We start from the raw sequence: 14,746 nt of genomic DNA, 5'->3' as shown, positions 1-14,746 counted from the left end.
CGCACGAAAGATTCCTGCAACGTTGATCGTATAATGTTTTTATTTTGATACGAACATTGTCATGAAAATTTTTTCAATATATTGGAAAGTCTTTAAGATAATATATTGGATATATATCAACGTTTTTTAGATTGTTCTCTACTTGTTTAAGTAGATGGTTTGATAATTCATTACACATTTTTCTAGGCAACATTTTTATTATCACTTTCCTTCAATTTGCGTTCATGTTTGATTCCACTTAATGTAATTTTTTTAAATCTTTTGAATATTTCAACTACTGCAGTAGAGACACAATGGATGGTGGATAACTTTATGAATATTTATATATATATATATATATATATATATATATATATATATATATATATATATATATATATATATATATATATGTGTGTGTGTGTGTGTGTGTGTGTATATGTATATATAATATATATATGTATACATACATATATATATATATATATATATATATATATATATATATATATATATATATATATATATATATTATATACTATATACATATATATACAGATGAATATATATATATATATATATATATATATATATATATATATATATATATATATATACATATGAATATGTATATACAGTATATATATATATATATATATATATATATATATATATATATATATATACATATATACATTTATAATATATATATGTATATATATATATATATATATATATATATATATATATATATATATATATATTCATATATAAATATATATATATATATATATATATAAATTTGTATATATAATATATATATATCATATATGTATATATATATATATATATATATATATATATACATATGTATATATACAGTATATATATATATATATATATATATATATATATATATATATATATATATATATATATATATATATATATATAATTCAGTTCAAGGTCACCAGACGGTATAGCTAACGATTCGTATCATACCCATTAAAGGACCTTGATATACAGTATAGTAGTTTCACTCTAACATTGCACGAACTATACTCTTTTTTCAGCTTATTATTTTGTCAGTGAATATCTTTTTAAGATGTCTTATTTTAAGCAAAATATATCTGCCTTGGAAATATCTACTGATTCATATCAATATAGATGTTATTTATTTAGTTCTTTGTATTTTTTCATTTAAACTGTTTTTTTAATAGTTCATGTTCTCTTTGTCAATCCTATACAAAGAGTTATTATTATTATTATTATTATTATTATTATTATTATTATTATTATTATTATTATTATTATTATCCAAGCTACAACCCTAGTTGGAAAAAGCAAGATGCTAAAAGCCCAAGGGCTCCAACAGGGAAAAATAGCCAAGTGAGGAAAGGAAATAGTTTTATCACTTTTTCTTTCAGTAAATCCTATGACAAAAATTTATTATATTTAGTGAGCAAATAAGTGACCATTTATTCTTGGAGCATATTTCATATTTATTATATTTCACGTAAAATAGAAGACAATATTATCAGTGAAAATCAACATCGCCAAAATTGAACTTTCTTTTTTTTATTTTTATTTTTCAGCTGTTGATTGACGTCTTAAATTTCTAAATTTAAAGCAAACTTAAATCAATTTACGAAAAAAATATGAAGTTATAGATATCTATACATATCATATTATCATTAGCCTTGTATATTTGACTCAGTCGACACTATGAGAATTGTTACTAAACAATCTGAGCTCTCTCTCTCTCTCTCTCTCTCTCTCTCTCTCTCTCTCTCTCTCTCTCTCTCTCTCTCTCTCTCTCTCTCTCTCTCTCCATATTCATATAATCAATTTACCAGTAAGTCATTTTCCTTTAATTTTCTGGAGAACGGTATCTGAATAATACAGTAACCTATTCAGTTATGTCTCCCTTTTTTAAAAAAATTGTCTTCTATAAAAAACCATAAAATATTTTTTTTCCAACTAAGATCTGTCTTTAATGGTTGTCAATACCTATTAATGCTTGTGTTTACTCCAATACTGATATTCATATGACTATTATTACTTATTTACTAAGTAAATTCTAACCTTATGCCAACTTAGTAAATTGGTCTGCGTTTTCTGTGGCCAGAGAAACACAAATAAGTAAACATTTAAAATATTCCTTAATATATATATATATATATATATATATATATATATATATATATATATATATATATATATATATGTATGTATATATATATATATATATATATATGTATATATATATGTATGTATATATATATATATATATATATATATATATATATATATATATATATATAATATGTATATATATACATATATATATATATATATATATATATATATATATATATATATATATATATATATATATATATATATATATACATATACATATACATATACATATACATATACATATATATATATATATATATATATATATATATATATATATATATATATATATATATATATATATATATATATATATATATATATATATATTTCTTTATCATTGAGACTATTTGTTAAGTGTCATCAATTACTGTTTGCATCAAATCGTTTAAAAATAACAAAAATATTAATTTTTGTAGATTTTAAGAGAGCCAATCATGGTTATTTCAAAATTTCCCTTATCTTAAATGTTGATATCAAATATTTGAAATAGCAAAATTTCTCATAGATTTCCTAGTTTCCATCAAAATCTAATTCGTTCAATTTATAGCCCTTCCATTCCTGTTTTCCATGAATTTTTCTTTTGGTATTTTTGTGTTTTACTTTTGGCCCCTTGTCAATTTTGGTTATTCGTCTACTTCTTATCTTACCAAAATAGGACTAGAAAAACACATTAAACTTTATCTTTGTCTTACTGAACAAGTAATTCTTATTATATTATTAATATTGTAGCTTATTAAATATTTCAAAATAGAAATTATATTATCAGCTATTAAAACAAACTCTATACGTGAGCTTTAAACAATTAATCCCTTTTGGAGCTCTTGTACTTATAGCATCCTGCTTGTCCAACTATGGCTGTAGCTTAGGAAATAATAATAATAATAATAATAATAATAATAATAATAATAATAATAATAATAATAATAATAATAATAATAATAATAATAATAGTTATTTCATATCAAATCTCAAACATCAATAGATTGCTTGCTATACTTTTAAATTCAGTTTAATTCAGATTATTATTATTTATTTATTTTTAAATTACCATATAGGCCTACTTTCAGACTGCATATAATAAGAGATTTGCTTTTGAGGAGATATTTCATATCGCTTTCATAGCAGGAAATATTTATTCTAATGTTGTTACTGTTCTTAAAATGGTTCATGTTTCCTGTTTCCTTTCCTCACTGGACTATTTTCCATGTTGGAGCCCTTGGGCTTTTAGCATCCTGCTTTTCCAACTAGGGTTGTAGCTTGGCAATTAATAATAATAATAATAATAATAATAATAATAATAATAATAATAATAATAATAATAATGGATTCAGTATGTTGTAAGTTACCATTTACATATTTCTATATTTTCAACTATCAATATATGTACATAGAATCACCATCTAGAATTAATTAAAGGAAAACAAATATGTAATTTAAAACGAAAATATCTTAAATATTTATTGTAATAGGTAACCAAAATATTTTAAACCCAAAAATCCATATGTATAACAAAGTTAAGATTCAGCAGAGACGTATTATAGTTTTGATTCAATTTATTTGCCTGTTTCCCTTTTCGAAATTAGTCTATTTCACTCTGGTGTCAAGACATCGATTTCGTCTGCTTCTTCTGTATTACCAAATAAAATTGGTAAAATACTTTGAAGTTTTCTTCATATAGAGTAAGAAAAATCACTTGTGATACTGAATAATTATAATTTTTTATTTTCAGAATTATCACTATACTAATTTATTTGGAAATATTTTTATATGAGAAATTTAAAAGTTTAGACAATAGCTCTTAACTTAAAAATTCCACCTACGTCATCGGAGTACAAGCCTAAAATAGGATACAAGGTTATTGAGAAATCGTGAACTATGAAGAAAAAAAATATAATTTCAAGATTTAACCACAAAATCCCGTTATATAATTTTTAAAATTCAGATTCATGATAATTATTTAAACTAGATTTCCCTATTCTATGATTTCTGTAAGGCATCATTTTAGCTTTGTTTCCCCTATAAATTCTGTCTCCCCCAAAAAATATATATATATATTTCTTATCAGTAGGGGATATCTAAACTTTTCTGGTGAAAATGTTTTCTTATTCATTCAATTGTCGTTTGTTTGTCCTAGCTAACAAGTTTTAATAGTTATTGTGCTCTATTTCTTTGCCACGTGTCAGTCTTGTAATTCGTCTGGTGTTTTCTTTACCACATCAGATTAACAAAAAATCTTATCATTTTATTAGCATGAAGGTAAATAAATCTGAATTAGTATAAGATTTATATTTAATTCGTAGTTTTCAAATATTTTCCTTATTTTAAAGAATAACAATTAGTTTAATATGAATAATTTGAAATATTAGACAATAGATTTCTATGTAATCATGAGGTGTTTAAGGAGAACAAGCCTAAAATATAGTTATCCAGAAATTCTCATATAAGAGGAAAATCCAATACTCTCAAGATCTAATGTATGCAGGTTGGGTATACTCAAACACGAGCAATGTGCAATAGTTATGTATTCACAATTCAATACATGGTGAGCAGCAATGCAATAACAGTGTTGAGGGCACGCTTGCTCCAGCCAGCGAGACTGCCCCAGATTCAATATCTCCCGCCTTTTATAGATTATGGCGGGAATACAAATAACTTTCAAAGTGCATTATATGTAAGCATCCTACATCCCCTCTCTAAAATAAATGTATTACATTTTCATGAAATTGAGGGTTTATCAAGTAATCATACAGCAAGAGAAGTATAAGGCAAACTGATGACAAAATGGTGTTATATAAAAGATAACACAAATCATATAAGTGGAGCGCGATTACGTGCTCATTGCAAAGTAAGACGACATTTAGTTGCATGAAATTATCAAATTATTACAAACTGGTCACATATTCAGTACAAAAAAAATATCAAATTGTGCATAATTAAAGAGAAACCAAATTGTACATAATTGAAAAATCATAAAATATAGTCTTCATGCCAACTCGGAGGATTTATTTTCCTGGTCCCTCTTCTGGGTTGGGGGTCGGCACACGAGTCAGCGGGGGAAAGTGAACGAGTAGGTGGGGGGAAATCCTGCACTCTTATTTCCCGAAGATGTTTTCTGTTTCTCGTTGATATTCTTCCACTACCATCTAGTTTTATGACATATTGGCGGTCTCCTTTCATTTCAACGACTTTTGTAATAAGATCCCAGGCCTTAGAGACAACATTTTGCACTGCTACTGTGGTACCCGCTTGCAAGGGGCGGAATCTCTTTGCACTAGAATCATGACGGAACTTGACATTTCTCAGGTGTTTACCCATCTTCTCCTCTCTGTCTATCATAATGTCTGCCCACTGTTCTGTTATCTTATGATAGCTTTTAATCATGGGGACTGAGTCCCTGAGTTGTCGTCCCATAGCTAACTGTGCCGGCGATTTATCGATGTCTCTTAGGGGCGTATTTCTATATTGCAAAATGGCTCTTGCAAAACTATCTGAGTCGAGGCTTCCGTCGCTTCTTGTGTTATCTTGAATGGTTCTCTTTGCTGTACGTACTGCTGCCTCTGCCCTTCCGTTGGATTGGGGGTAATGGGCTGAGGATATTCTCATCCTAACCCCCCATTTCTGTAGGAAACTAGCTATCTCAGTGCTTACCAAATTGGTGCCACCATCGAGGGGGATTTCTTCCGGGGCGCCCCACTGCATGAAGTATCGTCAGAAGAGGGGAATCAACTTAGCAGAAGTGGCACCATTTGGAAAGAAGGCAATTTCCAGCCAACCAGTAAGCCTATCTGCATATACCAGATATTGTTTTCCACACATTTGAAACATATCCGTGACCGTTTGTTGAAAAGGATATTCAGGGGGTGGGGTAGGCAATAGCGGTTCCCTTTGTTGGGACGGAGCGATGACGTCACATGTTCTGCACTGCATCCTCTTGAGTTTCAGTTGACCCTCCATCCCAGGCCAATACACAGCCTGTCGTGCCCTACGAATCATTGAATCAGAACTTTGGTGGCCTGAGTGTAGGTTAGAGACAACTTGGTCTCGTAGTGACACAGGTATTGCCAGACGTATGTGCCCGTCATCGTATGAATACACCACCAGTTCGTCCACGATGCCAAGTCGGTCCCGTACACTAAAATACGGCTTTATGCTGGAGTCGACTAGATTTCTCGATACCGGCCAAGAACCTGCGGCTACCATACTCTTTAGTAGCTGATACTCCACATCACTTTCAGCAGCCCTTTTAACAGAATTCCAGTCGAGGGTTATGACGTCATCACTCAGCGACGTCATCAGTGCTGCAACACATGAATTCTCAACTTCCTCCCCCATCTCACGGTCACTCGCATTTATTGGGCTTCTGATTACTGGATATCTCGAAAGAGTATCGGCTGCTGAGATTTTCTTCCCAGGGATGTATTTTACTGTGAAACTGTATTGTAATGTTTTTTCCTTTAATCGAAGCAAACGAGGATTTGCAATGTCTTTCAATTCTCTGTCCCCAAACACTTCGACTAGCGGACGGTGGTCAGTAACAAGGATAATATTGGGACACCCCAGTAAGAATAATCTAGCTTTTTGAAAGCACCATACCACGGCGGAAGCCTCTCCTTCAACGACTGCATAATTAACTTCTGCCGAGGTTAAATGTCTGCTTCCACAGAGGGCAAGCTTCCACCCCCCTTTGCAACAAAATGGGACTTTATCCTCTTCGCAACTGCAATGTTGTTGTAACACCAGAAATCCCATCCCATCACGCAACCAGTCAGTGATTACTGCAGTTCGCCTGGATTTATCATAGTAGGCCAATCCATCCCCAATCAGATTGCATAAAATTTCTTTAGTCTTTTCGAACGCATCCTGTAACATTTCATCCCAGTATACCTTTCGACTAGTAGACTTTTTTAGGAGGTCTCGAAAGGGTTCCATTAGTTGAGAGGTAGCAACAAATGGGGCCAATTGGTTTACGAGGCCAAACCAAGATCTTATGTCAGTGATGGTTGGTTGATTTGGCATTGGGAAGTTCTTGATTGCAGACAACTTTTCCTCACCTGGCTTGAAATTGTCCCAACCTAATTCATAGCCCACAAAGTCTACCTCGTGTTGGCAAAATTGAAATTTTTCAGGATTGAGGGTAACTCCGTTCTCTTCACATACTTGCAAAAAACTTATCGTATGATAGAACGCTCCTTCCACAGTATCATCATAAAGGAGAACATCATCGACACATTTAGATTTTCTCGGAATGTCCGCTATTACATCATCAAAGCGCTTTGAGTATGCATCCGAGGCAGAGACATGTCCCATTGGGGTCCTACAATACTGGTACCTACCCCATGGGGATATGAAGGTAGTCAGGTGCCGACTTTCTTCATCTAATTCCACTTGGTGAAAACCAGAATAGGCATCTATTACAGTTTTGTATGAACGTACAGGTACACCGGATGCCATGTCGAACGGGGCAAAAGTGTGATGAGTTTCTCTTTTGCAAAATTTGTTTAGCCTTTGGTAATCCACTGTTCTTCTTGGGTTTCCATTCCTTTTAGCCACTACCACCATTCGCGCACACCAATCGGTTGCAGTTCCTGTAGGAACGGGACGGATTATTCCCAGTTTTACATCGTCATCCAGCTGTTTTTTTACTTCTTGCTCCCAATGTTTGGGAATTGGAATTGGCGTATGGCATGCGTATGGGACTGCATCAGGGAGAAGGTGGATATGGTGTGGCTTTCCCTTCATTACCGGTAAAGGATTCCGTTTAGTATTGAATACCGTACCAGAGAAACGCTCTAAAATCCACCTTTTGAGCTTAGGTACGTTGGCCTCCTGAGAGGAGAACGGCAACTCTATGACGTCATGGTTGTTGCTCACATCACTGGTGACGTCATTGACATCCACACTATTGGGCCGTTCCTTACCAATATTATTTACTGATATCCCGTCTACCTTAACATGATGGGGAAAGTTCGCATCCACTAATCCTAAACACTTACATACATCTATAGATAGGTATAGCCTAGAGACACCGCACACTACTAACACCTCTATATTTAGAGCAATATTTCTACATAATGTTATTGTACAATGCACACTACCCAGTACTCTCATGGGTTTTTCGGCTGCATGATTGACCCTGGTGTTCGAACGATGCAACTGTTTCACGTTCAGTCCTAATTGATGCAAAACCTTTTCCCCCATAATACAAACTTCAGCCCCAGTATCGGCAATGGCATCAATAAATGCCTCATACATTGGTACATCACGTCTCATTTTATGTTCAATTTTTACGCGTACATACGGTAGTTTTCCCGACAATACTGTCACCTGCTGGACCACACAATGTTGCACTAATGTGCATGCCGTCCCTGACATAGTGTCGTCATCATGGTCGACTTCAATGCCTGCTGCCTTGTTATTCACACGTTTTTTTCTGCAATATCTAGCTAAATGACCCTTTATACCACAGTTGTGGCAACACACTTCATTTGCATAGCAGTTAGATTTATTTTTCTCATGAATGCGCCCACAATTATCACATCTCTTACCTGACATGAGCAGCTTACTATCCTTCTGTCGACGAAAGTTCGATTTTACTACCGCAACATCACTATGTTCTATTTCATTACTATTATAGGGCAGCAATTCCTTCCCCACCTTGGCGGTAATGAGTTTCTGGTTAAATTTGTTTGCCCCACTGTCCCCTTTCAGCTGCCTCATATATTTCACACTTCTGTAGAATTTTGGCGACACTGTTATATTTCTCGTAGTCCTGGAGTATTTCTTGTTTCAATCCACAGTTATTTAAACCACTGGCTAACCTGTGGGTCAGCATATAGTCACTCATGTCATTTTGGCACTGAGGGCAGCGGAAAGCACAATCTAAAGCCAATTCCTGACACCGATGTACATATGTCTTCGCGGGTTCCATAGGCCCTTGCTGTGCACTAAAAAATTTATCCCACAGAATTGCACGATTTACAGACTTTTGAGTTACTTCTTGGATGGCATCCAATGCCTGATGTAAAGAAAGGGCTTTCCATTCATCGGCCGTATAACAGGCGTCCAATGCCCTTTGCAACTGATCATCGCAGTTCAAACGAATGCTCAGCACAGCATCTTCAGTTGCAACCCTGCCAATTTGGAACCAATCTGTCATTGACCTACGCCACTTCCTAAATGCTCCTTGTGACATTTCGTACGAACATTTGTCGGGCATAATTGCCCTCATACCTGAGGGGGCACCACTGCTCTGTCGCTGCTGCAAGAAAAGGTTTGCCATTGCATTCAGAAGGTCCTCATTCCCACCATTGATGCGGCCACATGCAGCCCGTCGAAGGGTCCCTCTTCTTGGTGTTGTTGAGTATCTTGCACCCGACATCTTGAAGGCTTCACTGCAATCCTACTCACTGCGCCATGTTTGCAGGTTGGGTATACTCAAACACGAGCAATGTGCAATAGTTATGTATTCACAATTCAATACATGGTGAGCAGCAATGCAATAACAGTGTTGAGGGCACGCTTGCTCCAGCCAGCGAGACTGCCCCAGATTCAATATCTCCCGCCTTTTATAGATTATGGCGGGAATACAAATAACTTTCAAAGTGCATTATATGTAAACATCCTACATCTAACTATAAAATCATATTATAGGATTTTTAAGATTTAGTTTCATAGCTATTGTCATCAGTATTGCCTATATTAATCGCTAAGATTTCCCTTAATTTAAGGCATCATTTTAGCTTTGTTTCCCCTATGAAGTTAGTCTGATACCAAAATGAAGGAAATGTTATCAATGGGAGAGATATATTTTCTGGTGTTTAATAGTAATCAAATTATATTCTGATTAAATCTAATATCTTTTAATTGTCATATCTAACAATATTTAATGTCTTATCGTAGCCACGTATCATTGATATGATTATTGGTCTGCTACTTTCGTTGCCAAATCAGATTTCACAGAATACCTTATAGTTTGTTATCTGGAGGCCAAATAACTTAAAATTAGTATACGATATATATATTTTTCAATGTTTAAAGTACTTTTCTTATTTCTAAGAATCAAATTAATTTTTTATAGATAGTTTTAAATACTAGACAATAAATGTTTCTTTGAATAGTACAAAACCTTATAGTTGCTAAATATTCTTTCTAAATTTGTTATTTATGGCAATCCTAGAGCAGAGACAAAGTATGTTCTACTATAGAAAAAAATCTATATTTATTGGTATATCAAGCTTTATCACCTTGATAAACTTGAGAGCTTCTTGCGGGAAATCTAAAACAATATCTTGCTGTTGAGATAAAGTTGCCAGTTAGCTGCCATTTCTCTTTTTTCGTTAAATAATTTCTTTTAAATGCCAATAGATGTCTACACCTTCGCTAAAATGAGCTGTTCAGCGGGAAACGCGTAAAATGAATGTAAAACACCAAGAAATCTTCTAATAAAAAGAAACTGATACTGTCAAGATTTCACCATAAATTCATATAATGATATTTTTAGGATTTTGTACCTAATATTTTAATTTTGAAGATTTCCTCAGAGGCATCATTTTAGTTTAGTTTCCCCTATAAAATCTATCTGCTACCAAAAACAAACGAAAAATCTCTTCATATTTCTCATCAATGAGTGACATTCAATCATTTATTTGAATTTAGTATTAAGGGAATTGTATTCTGGTTCACTCAAATGTCATTTGATTGTCCTATCTAACTATCTTTAATGATATATTATTTCTTTCTGAGACACGTGTCAGTCCTACAAAAAAATCGTCTGCTGTTTTCTTTGCCAGATCTGATTAGCAGAATGCCTTACGATTTCTCCTCTTACAGCAAATTAAAACAAAACTGATATAAAATTTATATTTTTTCTAAATTTTATAATATTTTCTTCAATTCTAAGTGTAGAAATAAATTTTATATCCATGATTCAAAATGTTATACAATAGATTGTTGTTAAAAGCGTATAATTCTTAAGATACTAGATACTCTTATAAAAATATATTTTAGGCAATTTTAGAGTGGAATACGAAGTAATTTTAACTATGACAATAGATATTTTGAATAATATGATAATTTTCATCACGCTAATAAAATCTAATAGCAATATGTATTGTGAAAGACGAAGCGATGTTCTATGATAGTTCTTTTAAATGTCAATAGATGTCCATAGCAGCGCCATCCCCGTGTTTCCAAAGAAACCTTACCCTAATAAATTACAAAATTCATAGGAAGCTACCAAACAGAATTAGAGATTTTACTTACTTATATGAACAATAGACTTGCATTAATTAATATGTAATTTTCTGATAGGTCTCATTTTTATAATTCAAGTTTGTGTCTTTTATAAACTAGTTTTTAAGGTTAAGAAAGAAATACCAAAATATCTATAGTTTTCAGCTAAATCTAACCTTTTGGTACTTTTAAGTTATCAATATTTATTCATATTCGATTTAAAATCACACAATTTTGTGTGTGTTTCAGTAAGCTGGTTTTCAGCCAACGTCTGTTTCTAATAATCTAAACCTCTTATTGAATTATTAACTTAATGAAAAAAAAATCAGCATTCTATGTTGGATTATTTTAATCTATTTTATGAAATGGACTAAACCTTGCTAATAATTAAATGAATCGATGTTTAAATCTATCTCCGAATTATTGGAACATTCTGACAGAAACAGCTGTTCGTTTGTGTTGTGGTCATGGCTGATCCGCTATGAAGACACCTCTTTCTCCTTAATCTTAATTTATGTTATGAAAGCTTGCCTTGTTTACTTCTCAAGAATAGTTCTTATTTTAACATGATGCTGTTGGTCGTCCATATAAACGGTAAGTGAAATTATCAAGCATGTTTGGTTTAAATTGCCTATGTATTTCTAGTTGAACAAAGATATTTGCCATTTTTTGTCTTCCATAATGTATGTACGACGCCGAAAATGTTCATAGGGCGTAAGTTATTTCATGGTTGGCAATTGTGTATGTAGATGAACACTGTTATTATCTACATACATCGGAGGTTAAATTTCCATTAGCCAATTCATAGTGTTTATAAGCTTATCCTTGTCAGTACAATGGTGGCAACTAAAATCAAGTCGTTTACAGCCAAGTATACAGTATGCTATCTGTAATGTATACCGTATTTGTATGATCATGAGGTTCTAAGGAAGAGCCATATTCCATCGTATCAGATAGTGTTAATTTACTCATTAAATTAACAATGCCTCTTTCAATTTTGGCTTTCGATGTCATGATGCCTGTAAACACTAAATCAATCAATCAATTCCAATTGGCCGAGTGATCATAAACAACTTAGGAAGGATTTGAACGAAGACTAACCTGTCCCAGTTTTACTGAAGGTTAATTGTAAACATAGATATCAAACAAATTGTCTCAGGGTATTACGATGCAATTCTAGACCTGTTGATCACCACACTAGACATATCCATTGAAACCATCACCACATCAGAGGTGAAAGTTGTGTCGAATGTTCGACTCAACAGAATCAGTTCTGCTGTTAGTAGTCGTCTGATGACGTCACATGAAAGGTCTCCATTATTTTATTTCTTGTTCTTTGATTTCCAATATATTTGATATTTGAAATATATATTTATTTCATTATTGGAGTTTGTTATTATTGTAACAATATAAGGATGTTCTTATTTCATTAAAATTATCAAGTTTCCTTGAAAATATGTTCTTTTGTTGGAAGTTGTGTTCGGACTTCCGAGTTCTGATTCGACTTCAACATTAATTGTATATTATTATTATTATTATTACTTACTAAGCTACAACCTTAGTTGGAAAAGTAGTATGCTATAAGCCCAGGGGCTCCAACAGGGAAAATAGCTCAGTGCGGAAAGGAAAAAAGGAAAATAAAATATTCTAAGAAGAGTAACAACAAGAAATATCTCCTATATAAACTATAAAAACTTTACCAAAACAAGAGGAAGAGAAATAAGATAGGAGAGTGTGCTCGAGTGTACCCTCAAGCAAGAGAACTCTAACCCAAGACAGTGAAAGGCCATGGTACAGAGGCTATGGCACTACCCAAGACTAGAGAACAGTGGTTTGATTTTGGAGTGTCCTTCTCCTAGAAGAGCTGCTTACCATAGCTAAAGAGTCTCTTCTACCCTTACCAAGAGGAAAGTGGCACTGAACAATTACAGTGCAGTAACCCCTTGGGTGATGAAAAATTGTTTGGTAATCTGTGTTGTCAGGTGTATGAGGATAGAGGAGAATATGTAAAGAATATGCCAGACTATTCAGTGTGTATGTAGGCAAAGGGAAAATGAACCGTAACCAGAGAGGAGGATCCAATGTAGTACTGTCTGGCCAGTCAAAAGACCCCATAACTCTTTAGCGGTAGTATCTCAACGGGTGGCTGGTGCCCTGGCCAACCTACTACCTAGAGAATATCTGATTATTGAAGATATTAATAATCCAGTTATTGTATCATTATATTGTTATTAATTATCTTTTTCCATCTAGAAATGTCCCCCCCCCCTGTTAACTACCTTACGTCCAAGTATTTATTTGATAATTGTATTAAACATACGAACATTGGCTTAAGGGTTAAGGTATGGCAGAAAATACAAACATTGGCTTAAGGGTTAAGGTATTGGAGAAATCCCGACAATTTTGTCGTCTTATTACAAACGTGCCCGAGAGAACATCTCGACTTATTTGGCACCTGTTGTCGCCGGGTTTTTTAGCAGTGAATACACTCCGAGTTTATTATATTATCGTTAGGGGATAGATGAGTATATGTGAGGGGCCTGTTTGATATAGTCATCTATTCCAGTTGATAGCAAGCATAGTGTCCTCATCTGAGGATAGTTACATACCTCTAGTTGTGATGGCTTACATGCTCTAGAGGCCATTTATTTATTTCACAGCAGTGTGTTTTACGCTATATGGTACGGTATTGTTGCCGAGCATTCAATATCATGTATGATCGTTTGATCTTGTGTTAGGTTAAACTAACCCACATTCTATGTCTTAGTAATGCATAGTTCATTTTAGGGTAAATGTGTAGGAGAGCTCAGCGGAAGATCTTGAAGAATTTAAACACCTACAATTCACTATTATATCATATAGAACGCTTATATAATAGTCAATATATGAGCAGCTTCTATTTAACAAAGATATTCGTGTGTATAGTTATGTTTCACTTGGATTTTTTCTAAGTGTTTGTTTTTGTTTACTGTGTGATGTCTTGGCTAAAGTGAGCTGTTTCACCGCCTTACTGCGTATGGCAGACTAGTTCTCATTGCTATTCTAACCAATAACAGGTGTTTTCTTGACGTCACACTGTTTGAAAACCAATCATGGCGGTTTTTACAAATCTAGCCAATGCTGACACTTATTACTTCACTTATCCCTGCTATTTTTCCACCAGTTACCACAGTTTACGTGAAGTTCCGCGGAGGAATATTTTTGCACGTCTAGGATCTCCCTTCAAACTGAAAAGCTCATTTTGCCGTGAAGTATGGAGCAATTAGCAGGACCTTCATCCCGTTCCGACTGTGTCACTTGTGACAATTGCTTTATTTCTTATGGGGATTTT

General features: G+C 33.2%; 1 long non-coding RNA gene across 2 annotated transcripts in view; it reads left to right on the top strand.

Moving 5' to 3' along the window:
• The window catches only part of LOC137648380 (uncharacterized), a 42,371-nt gene that overhangs the window by 18,610 nt on the left and 9,015 nt on the right, over positions 1 to 14,746 (top strand). Inside the window, exon 1 of one of the 2 annotated variants that reach the window (XR_011045604.1) lies at positions 11,874 to 12,009. The exons of the other annotated variant lie outside the window; for it this stretch is intronic. This is a non-coding gene — a long non-coding RNA (uncharacterized lncRNA). Of the gene's footprint in view, positions 1 to 11,873; positions 12,010 to 14,746 lie in introns of those variants that run through there. 2 annotated transcript variants of the gene reach the window in all.

This window comes from Palaemon carinicauda, chromosome 10 (assembly GCF_036898095.1).
Source record: "Palaemon carinicauda isolate YSFRI2023 chromosome 10, ASM3689809v2, whole genome shotgun sequence".
Taxonomy (NCBI): domain Eukaryota; kingdom Metazoa; phylum Arthropoda; class Malacostraca; order Decapoda; family Palaemonidae; genus Palaemon; species Palaemon carinicauda.
The sequence above is the reverse complement of the archived record's forward strand: the minus strand, read 5'-3'. Positions and strand labels throughout refer to the sequence as shown.